The sequence below is a fragment of the Haliaeetus leucocephalus genome, unplaced genomic scaffold (genome assembly GCF_000737465.1).
Source record: "Haliaeetus leucocephalus isolate CR32 unplaced genomic scaffold, Haliaeetus_leucocephalus-4.0 Scaffold555, whole genome shotgun sequence".
NCBI lineage: Eukaryota > Metazoa > Chordata > Aves > Accipitriformes > Accipitridae > Haliaeetus > Haliaeetus leucocephalus.
This window is the reverse complement of record NW_010972991.1, coordinates 10,461,506-10,481,178: the sequence shown is the minus strand read 5'-3', so window position 1 is coordinate 10,481,178 and position 19,673 is coordinate 10,461,506.

Below are 19,673 nucleotides of genomic sequence, written 5' to 3'. Positions count from 1 at the left end.
GTGGTGAGCAACTGCATTGTGCATTACTTGTTTTGTATATTCCAATCCTTTTATTATTATTATTATTGTAATTTCATTATTGTTATCATTATTATTTTCTTCCTTTCTGTCCTATTAAACTGTTCTTATCTCAACCCACAAGTTTTACTTTTTGTTCCGCTTCTCCTCTCCATCCCACTGGGGGGAAGCGAGTGAGCAACTGCATGGTACTTAGTTGCTGGCTGGGGTTAAACCAAGATAATCTGAAAAGCCAGAGGCATACTTGTAATCTGTCAAGTGGCAGTGTGTGTATACCTTTGACCGGGGAATTTTGCCTGCTAGCTGAATCAACTATTGATATGTGCATATAGCTGGAAAGCAGTGATGCATTTTTATCTGTTCATTCAACCTTAAAATGAGTTAGTGTTCAGGAATCCTTTTGATATTATTGCAACCTGTAATGGAGAAGACACTTTCACTCATACAACTACACACATGTTCATAGTCATGTAACTCGTGTCCTTTTTAGCTGTTCTTGCATAATTTGAGAAAGAGAATATGGGGTTTTTTTCTCTTTATAGAGAAGAGAATCTAAGTCAAGATAGCATCTAAGACTAAGGTATAAATCCGTCCCAGATTCACACTTTAAGTTGTGTTTACTATGGAAAAATCCTCGCCAAGCCTCATTCTTTCCCAGGTCTCACTTCTGCTAGGATAGCTATGTGCTATCTTGCTCACTCTTCTCTTGGTGGAAGGAATCACCTTCAGCAGAATGAAGATCCCTTCATCAGTAAGCTTATTGTTTGATGCTTAAGACAGTCTCCTCAGAAGCAGAAAGCAGAGGTTTGAAACTTCCTTCACTCTGGAGAGAAGTGATCCAAGTATTCACACTTCCTGAGTGCAGTAACCACTGAAGTCTCACATGAAAGACGCTTTTTTCTTGAATCGTTTTTAAAAGAATCTTCTAAAAACAAGTCCTGTACAGTTTGGTTCGGTTTGGGGCGGGGTGAGGGTGGGGGTGTTTTGTTTTGGGTTTTTTTGGTGGGTTTTTTGTTTGTTTGTTTTTGGTTTTTTTTCCCAGAAATGCTTGTATGTCTTTGTGGGATCTAGTTTGAAGATTTTAAATTAGTATCAGATGGCTTAAAAAAAGCACTTTACCTGAAACACCAATGCAAAATATTGTCTGATGTTCATTGGTCATTGGTCTGAGTTATGGAGGTCGAAGCAATCAGTGATGTCACCAGTCTTCAGATGTAGGAATCTAATGATACAGAGCAAAAGCATGTAATAGAAAGAGTGCAATATCTTTATTGATATATTCCCATGGGCAATAAAATCATTTTAAGAATTAACATGTAGTGTTATCCTGGCACACTTGAGCAGATCAAGACTTTGTGCTGAAAATATGTTCCCTTTTTTAAAACAAAATGAAACAAAAAATCTCTTTATCTGCAGGATGAATGAGCCCCTTCAATACACTGTAAATGTTACCCTGGCTGTGATCCAAGGGTTGTGATGTGGAAGGACTAAGTTGCTTAATTTCTGCATTTGAAGCCTTTGTTAAAAAATGTTTTAATCTTTTCTTGACTCCGCTATAGTTTAAAGCCTGGTTTAACATTCCAGCCAGGCCACAACAAAGAGCATCATTGTTTGACATGCTTTTCCTACAGAGCCTGTCAGATGTGCTGCATTATCTAAACAATGTTGGCGACAAGTACACAAGTAGCAAGTGTGAATCAAATCAAAGATGTCCACAAATCCAGACTCCAAGCCTGAACATTCCCAGACTCCAAGGGTATAGCAAGAGTGTCTGGTTATCAATAAGCCTAATCAATGATAATTCTATCATTTAGGATTCGAATCCTAAACTTGATGTCTTCCTACTGGTGGGGAATAACCCACGCTACTGTTTGACTTTGTGCTTCTGTCCCACGTTGGAACCACCAAATTAGGAACTCTTCAACTTCATTCTTTACCTCAAACACCCAGAAATAGGGCTGGTCCCAGAAGAATGTTGTCTGATCCTTGCTGACACACAATATTAAGTCCCAGGGCACAGAACAAACAGTGAAGCTACGGGTTTGGCTGCTGATCCTCTTGCACTGGCCTCGGCCTCACCTTCCAACCTACTCCATCCCGCTTGGCATCATCCTAGCAGCAGCAACCACCTTGCTAAAATCTGCCTACTCAGCTTTTTGGGTGAGTTTTTCCTCACCTATTTCCATCTAAATGAATTAAGCTAGCAAAGATCTCCTATTTAAACTTTGAAACTGGTCTGACTCACAATGAGTAAAATGCATTTGGGACTGATTGTATGAACAGTTCAGCTTGCAGGTGTGAGGAAAGCAGCACAGACAAGCCAGCTACGTTAGGTCTTTGATGCTATGAATATAGGCACCTTCCGAGAAAAGAAAAGTGTCTGTGGAAGAAATTCAGAACTTCATGAATTTATTTTATTGCTGTACCATCCCTACTTCCAGTGCATGATACTTTGACAGAGATTTTATTTTTAAAAAATATGGCTTTGAAAGCACACTTTAGTATAAGTTACAGTACCCCTAAAATAAGTTTTAAAGAGTGTTTGTTTCAGGGAAAGTTCCACTAAAGAACGAAATCAAGTGGTGAAAACAAGATTATATATATTCAGTGCAATCAGCTAATACTAGTAAATATGAATTGTGGTTCCATATGTTTGTCATGCAATAACAATTAGCTTGAGGTTCTGTGAGAGTATTAGAACTTTTACTGTGGGAGGTGCTACCATATAACACACAGTTTAAGGGGCCAGGATGTGGTAGATGCTAACTGAAGATCCTGGTCTTTGCAATAGGGTAAAATTAAGTTCAGCTGTGTGGTCTTAGAAGGGATAGAACCTGCACTCTATTTCAGCATACCACAGCAGGCCAAATCGTGCCTAAACAGCCTCTGTGAAAGAAGAGGATCTTCCCTTTACCACCTCATTACTCCATGTTGTCAAATATTTTACTTTCTACACTTACAAAAAGAAACCCTTATTAATTGACTGCTATATAGCATTTTGCTACTGTGACTAAACTTAAGCATAAGTATAAAAAGGTCTCATCTTGTACTGCCTTTTGGTATTATTCTTCAAAAGCCAGCTCTCACTTTTACATTTTTATTTTCTTTTAAACAAAAAAATAAATCTTCTATTGTGACTTTAAATACACAGCAATAATTTTAGCAGGATTCTGTAGCATGGCAGGTATTTACCAGCAATCCAAAACATACCAACTTCAGTTGTTCTTCAATGTCAGGTCTGCAGTCTTGCAAGCAGTTAAAAAATAAATTATAGAATACTTACTTATTAAACAATTTCAGCAAAGATTAAATCTATATATCTATTCTTTCATGTACTTTTAAAATAAGACACAAAAATTATATTACTTCATTTAAGTTTGAGCAAATGAGAAAAAAGGGTGTTTTCTTACTATTTTATGAAATTTGATTTTGTGCTCGACAACAAAGAAAAAAGTAAATACAGATATGAAGGACAATTTTTGTCTTTTTTTAAGAGTTAAAGGACTACACTTCAAAATTTTGTCTGTTCCTTGGAAAAAAACTGGTTCAGACAGCTAGGAGGAAAAGAAAATATTCTTACTAGCAGTAAGAATAAGTCTGTTCATTTAACATGGATTTTCTAACTCTTATTTTTGTTCTCCTTAATCTTTTAATTATATTTTATTGTAACAATGAAATGCAGCAATACAGAAATAAAAGATCATCATGAAAATGGAGAAAGACACAAGAGAATCTCCAACAGGATATAATAAAAAAGGATGACAGTATGCCAACAAGTGTGTATGTATCATTTCATCTACTTTGTAAGCAGGGCAGCAAGTTCTGTCTTTGTAAGAATTATTGGTTTTAAATTAAAACAATATTATGGTAAAAGTAGGTTAATTTATGGCTGAACCTCTTTATTTATTTTAATACTGTAATTATTAGTTTCAATCTTCTAAAAGATTTTAATTCTTGTTTTCAGGAACTCTGCATTTCAAATAACTTCTAAATGCCAAATTTTATAGGAAGGAGATATTTCACTAGAAGAGCGATGTCAACATGAATAAAGCAGGGCAAGAGGAAACTCAAATGAAAAACAAATGACATAAACAATAGTAAAGAGATTTAAGAAAATATTTGTTAATGTTGCCAATATGATTCATTTTCTTCTGCCTGAGGGAAAACCATGGTTGACCATTGAATATAGATGCAAAAAATTGTTTTATGTCCAAATTCTTATCCTAACTTCATGTCAAATCACAAAGAGAATAAAGACTTGCAGCTTTGCTTTCTCCCGTCTCTGAAACTTTAAACAGGTTACTTTTCTAAGAATTTTCACAGGAATAGAAATGTGATTGTCTCTTCTCTTCAAATGTGCTTCCCTCTCTGTTTCTTTGCTAGAATTTTCCTAAACTTGAATGCATACAAAAAACTAAAACTAACCAGAATCCTTACAGTCAATGACAAAGAAAGGCTTTGCATGGTGGATCTGGAAGAACAATACATTTCCTTTTATCCCAGCACTTGGGGTACTCTTCGAGATCTAGAAACAACTTTTACCTATCATGAGCTACAGGTCATCCAAGTAAGAGCGCACACGGTATGCAAGGACTGCAAATGCCAATCTCAGATCTGTGGTACTTCATTCTCAGAGAAATGAAATTTTCATTTCAGGCTTCCTCTTCCTTTGCTCATCAGAAAAGGACTAAGCAGATGAATGATGTAGCATGCTCAATGCACTAGGCACACACCACTAACTGTGCCACCTGCAAACACCAGTCATGAACAGAAAGTTGTCTGTCCTCTTCCACCCCTACTGATTCTGGAAGAAAGGCAGCCAGATCTTGAACGACACAAATTCCTCTTCCTCCACATCAGTATACCTCTATTGAGCAAGCATGTAGTTGATGCTCCATTTCTTTCTCTGTCAACCTGGGCAGAAGAGGAAAGCAGCCTGCAAAGCCTGCTCTCCTTCCTAGGCAAAAGTCAGCAGGGTTGATAACTAAGTACCTGGAACATTCATGTCTAGCCACCATTAGAAGAGGCCAACATCTCCTCTTAATCACCTAGGGCTGCTATGTGTGATTTCCAATCAATATTCCAGCTCAAAACTATATTAGTTAATTGTGACCAAAAGTTATTACATTTTTACATGACTATAAAATACAGATAATACATCCGCCCTCTTAGATGGCATCTCTAACAATTGCCATTGAGCAGTAATCCTTTATTGAAAAGTCTGGTTGGAGTTTAATGAAACCTGTGTAAAATTTTAAACTGTAATTATTTTAATCTTGCTTCCCTGGCAGATTAATGAGGAGCATTTAACACCCTTTCTCACTGATCTCTTTTAATTTATTCCTGCAATATTTATTCTCATTCTGTTTTAAGACTGGCCAGAAATGATATTGGATTAACTCAGCAGATATGGAAGAAATCAGGTAACTGCCTTGATTCTTTTGAAGTTGTGTTAAATTGCCCAATAACTGGCAGTGACCAGATGATGCTTTGTTTTTAAAGTGCTTGTAAACTGGCAACATCCATTTGTCTTACACAACTGAGTCATTGTTTTGGGGTCACAATCCACTTACACAGCATAATCTTACTGGCAGAAGGTGGCACAGGCCTCCACAGCCTCCAAGAATTTTCAGACCAGGGCCCTCATCTCTGGTAGGCAAAACCCTTCCTTTTACACATGAACTCCATTTCTTCCCTGCAATCTGAAGGAGGCTAGGAATAGGTCATTAGAAACCATAAGAAAAGCTGCATTTTTAGAAGTGAAAAATGTGGCAAGAAATGTCACAAAAGAAAATCCTGGGTAGTAATGACTCAGAAAAAAATGGTCTTAATCATAAGAGGGTTAAATAACTCCTTATAAAGCTCATCTTCTGTGATTTTAGTGGGCATTAATATATTTCAGGCTTTCCATGAGTGTCTTTGCACAGTAGAGAGGAGAGATTCAGAGTCCCCCTCTACAGGGAAACGTCACAGAAGGGGGACACCATTGAAAGGGTGTGCAACAGGCAGCACTGACAGGCCCACCTGTATTTTGAGGTGTTTCCTGAGGACAGTTTGTGCCAGAAGTGGAGAATTCAGCCACAAGACAGACACATGTTGTGGGAGGTCATGGGAGCCCACCTAGTCTTCTGGGAACTTCATGCACATAGGCCAGTTATGGGCTGGCATTGAACTAGCAGGTAGCCCAGATTAATCTGACAGATCTCTGATAGCATTACATTATCTACATACATATGGCTATCTGTTTGTGCCTATGTTTGTCAGACTTTCTGTTTATCTGACTGTATCCATAACTTTTGAACCTGTTGGCCAACCTCAGTCAGTGAGAAAAGGGTGTCAAAGATAAAATTCTACAAGTTTAGTAAAAAGGCATTGCTGTCCAGAAGAAAAAGCACTCCTTAACATGCTCCATTACTTCAGATGAGCTCACACCATGAGGGAGAGATGGCCTAAATGCCTGAAAAGCAAGAAAAACTTTTAAATGGGGCTTATACTTTACTAGACACCAGAGAATCCAACCGTGAGGCACAAATCCGTAGGAAACCAAGCTTCATTTGTTCCGCTCGCTGCACAGGGAGCTCCTTGTTTGTACTAAAAGCAAGGATGACTTTCAATGCAGTTTCACTTTCCGCCAGTATTGTTTATTTATACCACACTTCAAATGTGAGTGACATTTTGCCTTTCCTCCAATGTTTCTGTCTTGAGGACCTTGGCCTACGGGCCAAAATTTTGTCCTCAAATTCACTTGCTCCAGGAATGACTTGCTGTTAACTTGATACGGGAAGTAAGTCTTTCCATTGAAGTCAGTCAGAATATGTGCCTCTCCCTTCCATGGCGTGATGAGGATTCGTGACGGGGATAGATGGGAGGAGATATCTGATACTCCAAGTTCCAAGTCTTGCACAGGGGGCTCTGAAACAGTTAAGACAGAAAGGTGAATATTTTTAACTTGTAAGCAACTTGTCTTTAGAGATATTTGGATTTCTTGTTGAATTAAGCCCGTAGTTAAATATATATTTGCAGAATATTAGACATGTTACCACTTCTTTCATAGACGGAAAAAACCCTCCCTGAAGAAAGTAACATGTCCCCTCCTACATTTATGGACTCAGAATATCAAAGGAATTGTGACACAGCCCCACATGTTGACCTTGAATGCTGCCTTTCTATGCTGGGGTAAATCCTGCCAGAGGCTCAGTGCCCCTGATTCACACTGGAAGCTGAAGACACTTGTCATCTTGCCTGATGCTCAGCACAGGCTTTCTCCACAGTTTTTGTCAAAAGTAAAGAGAATTATTGACTAGGCATTATGTATTTTCTTACCTAATTAATACAAAGGCTTGGTCATTTTGCAGAAGGGTTGAAACTAGCACAGCTGATGTAACAGCAGTTCTGTGTTGTAATAAAAATGAGGAGTATTATTATAAATACAACAGTATATTAATGAGTGCTTTTACGGTATTCATTTCAATTGCTCCATCTTTAAAGAAGTATTTCCACTGCTAGTTTGATACAGGAAGTACATTTTTCCAGGTCACTCAGACCTTTATTCCTATGAACCACGCTTCCATATCGTCTTGCAACCACAGGGACTGACTCTCATTTGTGAAGGAGAAAGCTTCTTCACATTGTTTGGTCATTTAAAACCATTTCAAGGCTATTTTGTAGGGAAAAGAGGCTACAGAGTTTTACTAAGTATTCCAGCTGTGACGTTTAAGCACTGGGAGCCCTTGCATGGAGTTGAATATTTAAATATGTTCTAAATATATTGCTAGTAGGCTTCAATTAAGGCATGTGAGAAGCACAGTGTAGGGAGAGCAGAATATTCCTAACGTGTCTTAACCTTACCAACACGAGCTTCTCTCAGAGTTTACTCATTAGCTTAAGTAGTATGAAAGGCAAAGTCCACTATGTATTTAGACTTACCACATACAATAGTATGCCCAAGCTAGGGGAAAAAAAAGTGTGTTCTGACTCCATGCCAGGTAAAAAGAAATACAGAATTCTAGTGAAGATAGAGTTTTCACGTGTTTAAACAAACTGAGAAGAACATTGGGTAGGAGTTTATGGATTACCTTGATTTACCAGAATTTAGTTAAATTATACCTTCAAACTTCACTGTATGTTAATGACTATAACCTTCACTAACATAAGATAGAAATGTAGCTTTTATGCCTAGTGGAGACAAGGACTCAGAACACTGTAACAAGGTTGCTTAAGTAGCACAGTTGTATCATTGTATACATAAGACTAAAATTTTCAGATGTATTGTCAGCTTAGCATTCTAAACCAACTTTCACTTCTCATTCAGGTGTCCAAGAAATTCTTAATAAGTTAGGCACCTGTATTAATAGACTAATTAATGCTAATCTTTCGGTTCTAGCAAATTACTCAATTTCACTAAAGAAAGGTTGTGTCATTAGTGATGTGAAGATGGAATATGTATACCAATATATACCTATATGGCCTTAGGTGCCTGTAAGGAAAAGTTGAAGAGAGGAGAAAGTCATATTCTTCAGTTTGGGAATTTTCTGTTACAAGGCAAGCACCACAGAAATCTCTGAGTTCCATGGGCTCTTCTATGCTCTCCTCTTTTTTCAGAGAGGGGAAAGGCAAGTCTGGTATTAATTCTTTTGTACTTATGGTTAACATTACAACAAAGCAGTTTTCTATTAAAGTTCATCTCCTAGCTTCCTTTAACCATTGACTTCATCTGCCTGTCTAGGCTCCTCCTAAAACAAGGGAGATACTTTCTCCGTAAAATACTTACTTCCTAGCTGTATGGGCTCTAGGGTTCCTCAGTTTTCTTTAGTGTCTGCAGAGGAAGACTGAGCAACAAATTTTGACTAAACCTTTAAAAGAGCAAAGTTAAGTGAGATGAATTGCAGCCCCAGAATCTGAGGAGCAGAGGTGAAGAAGGTCTACTGACATAATAGCTTGTAGAGATGTTCTCTGGGAAGAGCAAAGAGGCTTTTCCAGTAAGGGGACATATAGCTGCTTCCTTACAACCATCGAAAGTGGAAAAAAATATAATGTTTTTGACATATGTTGAGGAATTAATTTTTTTAAAGTAGTTTTAAAAGACTTATTTTGGGTTTAATCCAAGAGTATTGCCTCAGTAATATCAGATCATTCTTGTCTGATTTTGACCATTAAAATGTTTTACTAAGCTTTTATTTATATTTAAAGACAATGAATTCTGTTACAAAAAAGATCTTTTGAAATGCTAAACTGAAACATACCTGGCCATTTCTGACCACCTCAAAATGCTTTTTCCCTTTTTATCTTTTTTTTTGAAACAAAATTTTGTAAAGAATACACATTTTTAAACATTTTGCCTTGAACCAAATAGTCATTTTCCACTGGGGAATGGTTTTCTTTCTAACTTGAAAGACATACAAGTCAATTGAGCACTGAGAGTAGAGAGGAAAGTGCAGGTTAGCCTGTGGCACTTGCTTGGCTGGTTCTACAAAATAATGCAGAGAACAGTATTACATCAGAATCAAAAGATGCCCTACTTCTTACAAAGAGCAGGTATTAAGGGGAACACATCCCTGTCCTTACAGGAGACTCTTATGTGCTGCCACTTTGAGAAGAAGGGGTGTAGGAAAGCAGGAGGAAAAAAGTTTTCAAATCAAACCCGAAATGAGTGCCACAAGGAAGTCCCTGAGAAATGCACAGTCGGTGGCATCCGAGAGCCCTGGAAGGCTCAGTGAGTTACAAAGGTAAGATGCTTCAGTGTGAGCACTGCCCCAGACTCCAGTTCAAAAAACCCAGCAAAGAAATGAGGGACTGAGGCCAGAGGGCTGAAAGGATCCAACCAAAGTGGAACAATAACTTGTCCAAGCACAGATCAGCCCTAAAAATTAAGAAAGCTAAGGTTTTACATAATTAAAGGTGTGGCTGCTCCAGAAAAGTACATGAGCCCAGGGGGATTAAGACTGGTCTAGACCAAAAAGGGTTACTTGGTGATAAATAACTCTTAGAAATGGTAATTATGTTATGCCCTAATGTTATTTACTGCCTAATATTGTTCACTGTGACTCCTTTAATTAATCTACCTGACATTCTCACTAACTCATTCCTTTTATCCTTTGCTGAGATTAAAGGTCCTTTTTATCTTATTGCTTTTATGTTCATTCTTGGGTGAATCCAGTATGAAATGAGATGCCCATGTGCATTTTGAGCACCCATGGCACTCACTTTTGGGGTTCACAGAGATCTTAGGGCCCCTTCTAATATTATTGAAAGTTCTTGACATTCCTGATCACTTTGAAATCATTTTACCCAAGGCAGGAAAGAAGTTCCTAAAGTATAACATTCCGCAGTTCACAAAATCCCTCTGAGTGAGTTCTTCCAGTCACTATAAGGCTAACAGAAGACCCCTGTACTTTTTTCAAATAAAGATTTCTCACTAGGCTCTGAGTCACTTTGAGAAGCTATCTAGCTAAATTACCCAGTAATTTTCCTTGGCTAGTTTGCCCAAAAAACTCACAAACACCCCACATTATTATTTCCCAAGACTGGTTTTGCTCTTTTAAGATATCTTTGAACTACTTTCAATTACTCTGACTGGTCAAGCTCTCCACTGAAAATGCTCCAGTTCCCTGAAGCAGATCCTCCTGATGACTTAGGCAAGAAATAAATATAATTATTTTACCTTGTGGTAAATTGCCCATGATCAGCTCTATGCTGCAAAGCATCATCTCATGGCCCTTTTTAATTGTGGTATCTAGTTCACCAGCAACCTTTTATCCTGTAACACGTACTCCAGGACAGATTAGACAAACAACTTGTTTACAAACAGTTTAATAAGGAATAGCTGTGATGCACGCAACTGTTTCATTTCCCTCTGCATATGCAAAGGAGCGTGTTTCCTATTTTCTTTATACAGATGGCAACAGCAGATTCCTCTTTGGAGGTGCCGTGGTTGAATCCCAGCCAGCAACTAAGCACCACACAGCTGCTCACTCACTTCCCTGGGGTGGGATAAGGGAGAGAATCAGAAGAGTAAAAGTGAGAAAACTCATGGGTTGAGATAAAGACAGTTTAAGAGGCAAAGCAAGAGCCATGTGCACAAGCAAAGCAAACCAAGGAATTCATTCACCACTTCCCATGGGCAGGCAGGTGTTCAGCCATCTCCAGGAAAGCAGGGCTCCATCACACCTAACGGTTACTTGGGAAGACAAACCTTGTAACTCCAAGTATCTCCCCCTTCCTTGTTCTTGCCCCATCTTTACATGCTGAGCATGACGTCCTATGGTCTGGAGTATCCCTGTGGTCAGTTGGGGTCAGCTGTCCCAGCTGTGTCCCCTCCCAACTCCTTGTGCCCCCCCAGCCTGCTCGCTGGTCGGGTGGGGTGAGGAGCAGAAAAGGCCTTGGCTCTGGGTAAGCACTGCTCAACAATAACAAAAACATCTCTGTATTATCAACACTGTTTCCAGCCCAAACCCCAAACATGGCCCCATATCAGCTACTAAGAAGAAAATTAACTCTATCCCAGGCAAAACCAGCACAAGAGGCCTTTCAATGAGTGACCCTGCAGCAACAGAAACCCGTGTCCCACTGATTTGCATCTGCCTCAGCAAGGGTGGAACAACTGCCAGGTCCAGCACTGCCCATCTCACCAGATAGTGTCTCACCTGCCTTCAGCCTCTTCCCTGCATGTTACACGCAAACTCCCCATATGTTACAGCACAAGCTCCCAGGACTGTTTACAAGGGAACCTTTTCACAGAGCGCTCCTCGAAGCCTAGTGCCAAGCTCTCAATAATTGACATGAGCATCCAGGCCCATGTCTCTGTTTCCCCCTCTCATGAGCTCTCTTTCTGCAGCCCCAGCAAATGTGTTTGATTCCACCATCACTCAGAGAATAACCTTCTGTCGTGGTTTAAGCCCAGCTGGCAACTAAACACTACACTGCCGCTTGCTCACTCCCCTCCCTGCCCAGTGGGATGAGGAGGAGAATAAGAAGAAAAAGGTAAAAACTCAGGGGTTGAGGTAAGAACAGTTTAATAGGACAACACAAGGAGAGGAAAAGTAATAATAACAATAATACCAATAAAAGAATGTATAAAGCGAGTGATGCACAATGCAATTTCTCACCACCCGGAACCCAATGCTGAGCCCATTCCTGAGCTGTGATCCCTCCTCCCCCTGGCCAGCTCCCCCACTTATATACCAGGCATGAGGTCGTGTGGCGTCAAATATCCCCTTGGCTGGTTTGGGTCAGCTGTCCTGGCTGTGCCCCCTCCCAGCCTCTTGTGAAAGTTAACTTTATCACAGCCGAACCCAGGACACCTTTTCTCACATCACCTAATTGCCGTTTCCCTCCTGTTCGCCTGTAATGGTATTTTATACCTGTGTGGTACTTTAGCCATTTTAAGCCTTACATAATAACAATTTCTCAGTGGTTTCTTCACAAAATGTGATGGTGAGCCAGACTGTTGCTCATTCTTTTACCTGGCTTGCCTAACAATGTTGTCTTGTGCTTTGATTTCTAAGTTTTTGGCAGGGATATCTTTTTGTTCTAACAATATAACACTGGGTGCAAAGGGAGATCTTGCCCAGGGGTAGAATGGTTACACATATATTCTCTGGAAGTACTACTAACAGTAATAATAATAATGATAATAATAATAGCAAAATTTCTTCAAGGATACCACACATGGGGAGTAAGACTAGTCAAAGGATAAGTGTTATTGAATTTCTGATTAAGTAGTGAGATGTTTCAGTGGAAAAAAATCATTTAAAGGCAATATTTTTTGCTCAATTTCTGTTTTATCAGAGACACTGAAAATTCAAATTCAGTTAAAAATTATGTTTTGTGATTATTTTTGCTGTTCCTGTGGGAGTTTTCTATAGTAAGTCTTCAATTAAGTTGAATTTTGTAACTTGCCTTAATGACAGTATTACTATTATATCTTATCAAACTGTTGAACTAAAACACAGAGAGACATCCAAGATTTTGATGTAAAACTGCAGCTGTTTGAAAATGTGCAGTGAATGTCATCTTTGGAGCATACTTTGTGATCATCATCCTGCTGGGCACTTAGGTATCTTCTGTTTTACATATTACACATATTTAAAACATATAAAGCAGAATGAAATTCAGAAAAGATAGATATCAAGCTACTTGCATGACATTACAACTCTACATGACTACCACCATAATAATAACTAATACCCAAGGCTATGAGTAGCAATAATTATACCAAGCCTAGCGTAGATTGTGACTAAAATGATGATCTCTGTTCTGATGCCTACCGATATTAAATACCAATAAAATCTGATCCCTTGTTGGGAGATACTAATCAAACATATGTTCTGCCATTCTGATCTATCTCCACTATTATCATGTAATGATGATACTCTGCAAGGCACAGAGGGCAGTACACAGCTTGATTCATTACCCATTGTCAGGTAATACACAAACTGTACTGACTATAGTATGAAATTTCTGTGGATGAAGGGGGAAAATAAGTACACTAGAGTTAAAAAAAAGGTAAGGAACAAATGGGACAAATACCTGGCTGCCAGGGTGAGAACTGTAGGCTTAGAATCTTAGAATCATGGAATCCTAGAATGGTTTGGATTGGAAGGAACCTTAAAGATCATCTAGTTCCAACCCACCTGCCATGGGCAGGGACACCTTCCGCTAGACCAGGTTGCTCAAAGCCCCATCCAACCTGGCCTTGAACACTTCCAGGGAGGGGGCATCCACAACCTCTCTGGGCAACCTGTTCCAGTGCCTCACCACCCACATAGTGAAGAATTTCTTACATCCATTAGCCTAGGAAAGACCAGGATTCCTGTAGTTATATTTTATTGCTTATACTGTCACTATGTAAGATGACTTGTGACAAGGTAAAGGTCATGAACAGAAAAGGCAGCTGTGTAGTGGAGCTATATTCCACTGATGTTTACTTACGCTTCCATAAAACAATAGAATAAAGCCAGAATGATTTGCATCCAATTTAGAAATCAGAATGGCAAGGTAAATCCTAAAAGATATTTTGAGCTGGTTTATTAAAGTATCCTGCTTTCTCTTGATTCCAGCTTCATTTTTCCCTTCCTATCATTCTCTTACACTACATGTACTTGAGTCTCCCTGCTGCAGGCAGGAATGGCTACAAACATAGAAGCCGTGGGATTAATATGCAGTGAGGAACAGTTTCACTGAATGCTGCTATCAGTTTGCTAAAACCTGGCCCTCTCACCCATGTAGACATTAGTAAGAGGAAAAAAGTGAAAAGTAACTGTGCAAAAAAAGTGAAACAGAGAAAAGTACCTCTGCCTTGCATGATAACACAGACCTTACTAAAACTTGTCAGAAACATTAGCCAAAACAAGGAGTTTTGGACAATGTAGCTACAAGTTCTGAAATAATATAGTGAGATGTTAATAACCTTTTTTTTCCTGCTCATTTTGCATTGCACTTCATTCAGTAACATCAACAAATTAATGTTATACAACTCAGTGTTCTGGTAGGCTGTATTAAGATGTTTCTCATTTTCTGTTTGTTTTTTTTTCCCTTGGAAATAATAAATAGCACTACTCTTATTTTTAGCTTTTCAACCCAGTGTTACTCTATGTCACTTGGAGACTTTGTCAGTTTTTGCAGTACTAGTCATTATCTTTACTAACCAACGCATTTTAGAAGTTAATGTAGCCAGACATTGTAAACAGCTACAGTCTTGAAGAGCAGAATTAAAAATTAGCCTAGTTCATGGCTTCAGGTCCTCCTGAGGCCATAGATGCTTGTCTTAGTTTCTGCGCTTTGTATGGAAGAAGAGATTAAAGACTCTAAGCCAGACAGAAAACAGTAGTTGCAACAAGCCCAGGCAAAAAGGATGAGGGGACATAACAAGCCTAGGCAAACCCTCAGCCCCTATGGGCACCAGTTCAGCAAGCCTGGGCAGAGACTCAGAGATACAGCATCTTCTCTGTGCAGACCTTGTATGGTCTAATGTTAGCCATCTAAAGCTTCTGCATTTGGCATCCATGTTTCAGCTAGAGTTGGTGGAGGAGAACAGCCTCTTGCAGGATGTGATTCCCTGCTGTGATGACCCATGTACTAAGCTGACACTTTCACAGCGTCAATCATCCCATTTGTTTTTCTCCTTTTTTCCTGTTTTTCTCCTTTTTTCCTCTTTTGCTCCTATGACACCATCATTTATACTTAAATAATGTATAGGTCTGCATGCAGAACTTGCTAATTTTCCTGGCTGCACAATTTTGAGGGAGGGCATGTGTTCCTGACACAACTGATCAGCAGTGCTTCATATTCTGAGTTTAACAGCTGGGTAACTTTATATTCAGTATTATGTCTATTTGCGATAGGCATTGGGGTGCCAAATACCTGATCCAGGCAGGTGGACTTTGTCTTAAGGTCCTCTCATGAACTAGGGAAGGAAACTCAGAGCACAACTTCCTTGCAGCATCCACATTCCGCTAGGGACTCTGTGCCAGTTGTGTGCAGAGAAGGGGCAAATTCAGCATCAACTTTCTTTTGCCCACCAGTGCTCTGTTATTGAAAAATACACTTTATGTGGCTGGATAAGAAAAAAAATCTCACCAAAGCTCAAACATTTGTTAAAATAAGGCTATTTAAATAGTTGTTTGAACTCATAGTCACACACAGAATGCCCCTTCATTGCAAATGAAACTACTTATCATCCCCCCCTCCAAGAATTTTTCAAAGAAATTGGATTTTCTTTGTTGAACATTGAATCCTGGAAAATCTTTGGGTTTAATACTGAAAACCCAGTTTTGAAAAATATAATTAATATTTGAAAACTGACTATTTTCCTGTTTTCATTTATGGGAAATGTCAGCTTAAATAATAAATTAAAAACAAGCCTTTTTTTTTTTCTCTTTCCCAACTTTCCCATGAAAAACAAATAGTATTTTCCTTCAACTCTACTGGCAACAGAAATGTCAATATAGAAAGCCTTCAGGCATCAGACTGGGTTTCTCTTCAAAAGCACAAGGTTAATGAGCATATTGAGAATCATCAGGAACTCACAAGTCTGAAGGAATCTCAGATCCATCTGCTGGACTATTCGCTCTATGACTCACAGAAGGGTGAAAGGTTGAATTACCAGCCCTTCCCTTCAAGAGGATAGATAACATTTTCTAAGCCTTCGATAATTGATCCCTCCCAGAACCAGATCATGCAGCTGGCTTCCAAGACATTAGAGATTCCCTGGAGGATGAGGATGTAATCTGAATGTGTAAAAGGCCTCACTTATCTACCGGTCAGAAATGGTTTTATTGGTAGTAAATAAAAGAAGATATCAGAATTGAGAGGCTTTGAAAATGTGTTATCAAAAAACTTGTGTTGAAAAATAATCCTAAGTAATACTGCCAATTTACAACAGAGACAGAAACTTCTTTTTTCCCCCTTTATTCAGAACTATTACTTGCTTTTCAAAATGCTATTTAAAAAAAACCCAACAAAATAAAACAATAACTATAATACATATAATTCCATGTGTTAATGGATAAAGATAGCCTTATGGGAGGGAAAAGGTGAAATAACTGATCATCAGGACATCCTCTGAAGTAAGAAGCTGTTGCTTTTCCTGTTTTGTAGAGGGGGAAATGTTTTTCATAACCCCATCTGCACTAAGGAGAACTACATGTTGTCAGTAGTGCCACATTTGTACAACTGCAGAAGTAGTAGCTGTAAATGTAGAAGAAGATACCATCCATTCTGAATAAAAGTGTCAATGCCTGGCTCAGTGACATTACGCGGTCAATGTTAAAGCCTGGATCAAAATTCAAGACTTTTATTGAAAATCTACTGTATACTTTTGTTAATGAATTTTAATCTTGTTTGGAAAATATGTAACTGCTTAACAAATAACTTAAATTTTTACTTTAAGGTGTTTTTTTTCCGCGCATTGTGTGAGTGGCTACAATGTTCTATATGCAATAGAAATATGGTAATATGCCAAATATGCTATTTTGCATAGTTAGATCAGAGTTATATTTGAATCACAGTTTGGCATTTCCTTTTTTGTCTGAGCTGTATTTTTTAAGCCGCTGTCTTTTGAATAAAAACCTGTCTTTGTCTTAAATCCCAATGTTAGCTGCCATGCTAATCAATTAATAACATTTGTGCTCATCAGGCAAATTATTTTTGTTACGCTGATTTTTATCATGATCATTGTTCTGTATGTGTACCTGATTATTATCACCCTGCAGGACGTGTCTGTGCAGAGACCGGGATAATATACAGTAGATCCTTACAGACTGCAGTAACAAAAACTGAATTGAAAGCTCTAGGCACTACTGGAGCACCATGCCACGGAATAGAATCTAGCTAAAATGTCACACTAAGATTCCTTCATGTAATCTTAAATGCTCAAGAGACTTGGGAGACTATCTGATGTATCTGCACAAACTGACACAGTGAAAATCTCAGCAAATAGTAATTTTCTGGATTTACTGCATGACAGGAACATGAGGTGGTAAGTTAAATAATGCAAGGCACAGAAATTGAGTAAAAATCTTCCTGTGAGCCTGCTCATCACAGACATATGAGCAGCTGGTTCCCACTGCAATTCCTATTTGCTTCTAAGCCTCCCCAGCTGGGATAAGTGAAAGCCTTATCACGGTCACTGACAATCTGACAGCCATCTGAGATAGGCTGCGAGTCAGGCCTCCGTACAGCAGGGAGGAACAGAAACTTCCTCGGGAGGTATTGACAGCAGGCAGCGTGTTTCTCACTTTAATTTGCACTACAGAGTACCGTGCCTGCTCACAGAGAGTGCTGCACCTCAGCACGAAGAACGAGGGAAGATTATGCTGGTATCTCTCACGTACTTCAGAAAAAGTTAGCGTGTAATGTCTGAGCCTGTGGTCCTTCTCAGAGCACGGGAGCTTTTCACAAGAAAGGCGAAGGGATATTCCTATAAGATAAGGGATCGAACAGTCTGAGACTCACACTGTCTCTGTGAAAATTGGCGGTGGCATTCCCATATGCCACACCATAAGTAATGCCTTGAATGGAGAGGAAGATAGTCACGGGCTTGGGCACATCACGGGTCAGATGCCCAAGTGCTCAGCACCTTCTGCTGAGGCCGGATTTGGAACTTGATCAGCTCAGAGTGAGACACCTTGGTGCAGGCGAGCGGGCTCACAGCCACCACTTGCGCCAGGAAGGTATTTCATTCTGGGTGCTGAATTCTTCCAAAAGTAATATGTTTACCATGTGCAAGAATGGTTTAAAAAACACTTTTTCTGGTAGACTAAATAATTCCAAGTGTAGATAGAGGAATGGCTTACTGTGGACAAAAGAAAGATATCTATACAAGTACTATTCATCTTTTGATAATTATTTATATATTAATTCCAAGACAACCGGGGGGGTGGGGGGAAGGAAAAAAAAAGCAAGCAAGGAGAAAAGAAGATTCCCAGTAAGTAGAACAATTTCTGTGTCACAGTCAGGCAGAGATACCTACTTATTGTACAGGTTGATGAGATGTATAGATGAGATGTTAAAAATTCCCAGAAAGACCAATCCAGCAGTCCCACTGTGTAAAGACGCTCAGTGACATGCCTGGCAGGTAATCAATGGAGATTTGCTAAGGCCCACTCTCAGCAGGTACTTAATGCCTCTGTAATCACAGCTTGAATGAAGTTTACCTCCAAACCTTGCTGCATGTTTGTGGTATCTAACAGGATCCCTACAAACATAAGAGATGTAAAGATACCAGGGTACAAGTGGGCAAGAAGCTGACCTCCATTTAATTCGTGTTAGTTGCAGAAATTCATGGGTGTTCAAGAAATGCAGGATTGGGTGCAAAGGATGATTTTCTAAATTATACCAAGTGGAATATTCTGTGCAGCTGGACTAAATAGTCCAGAGACTTTCGTATGAAAATACATCACTGGCAGACTTCTGTGGCATGAAAGATATATGCACCCATGTGTGTGCATGTGTGTGTGCGTGTGTGCATGCACAGGGGAATGTTAAATTGTTTTATATTGGTGAATATTTAAGCAGGAAGCATAAGCAACTGGATTACAACTAATAAGCTAATCAGTTTAGATCTGTGCTTTTCAAACAAAACATTATATTTCTCAAACAGCCATAACCTGATACAACATTTCGTCAAAAACACTGAGTAAGTATTAGAATTTTTTTTCCATGGTAATATCAGTATAATTTATGTCTCCATAACGAAAAAGTTAGAAGCCTGTTCATCAAGCAGATTGTGTCTGGGTGAGATTTTATGCTAATAAGTTAGAATTCCAAGTTTGATTTACTTGATTGATAATATAAAAAGAGTAACAGTGAAAGAGAAATACATTTTTAATATACTGCTCTGCAGTCTCTGCAGTAAACCAGCAGATGAACTATGAAATTTATTTTTTAGATTTCATTAGGATTGTATTAAAATGTATGAAAGATTATTATCCATATAGGTAAAATAAAAGAAGATCTGTCTATTGTGACAATTACAATTCTTTAAAAATCCTTTGGGGTTGGAGTTTGTTGGCAGGTTGGAAAAGCTGGCTCGACTTAGTCTCAAACTACAGTAGATGCAATAATTTATAGCATCTAAATGGTAAAACAGTAATCCGGTATTTAAATTAGCCTTTAATAGATGGCATGAATCATTTTCATACTCATGCTTTTGCACA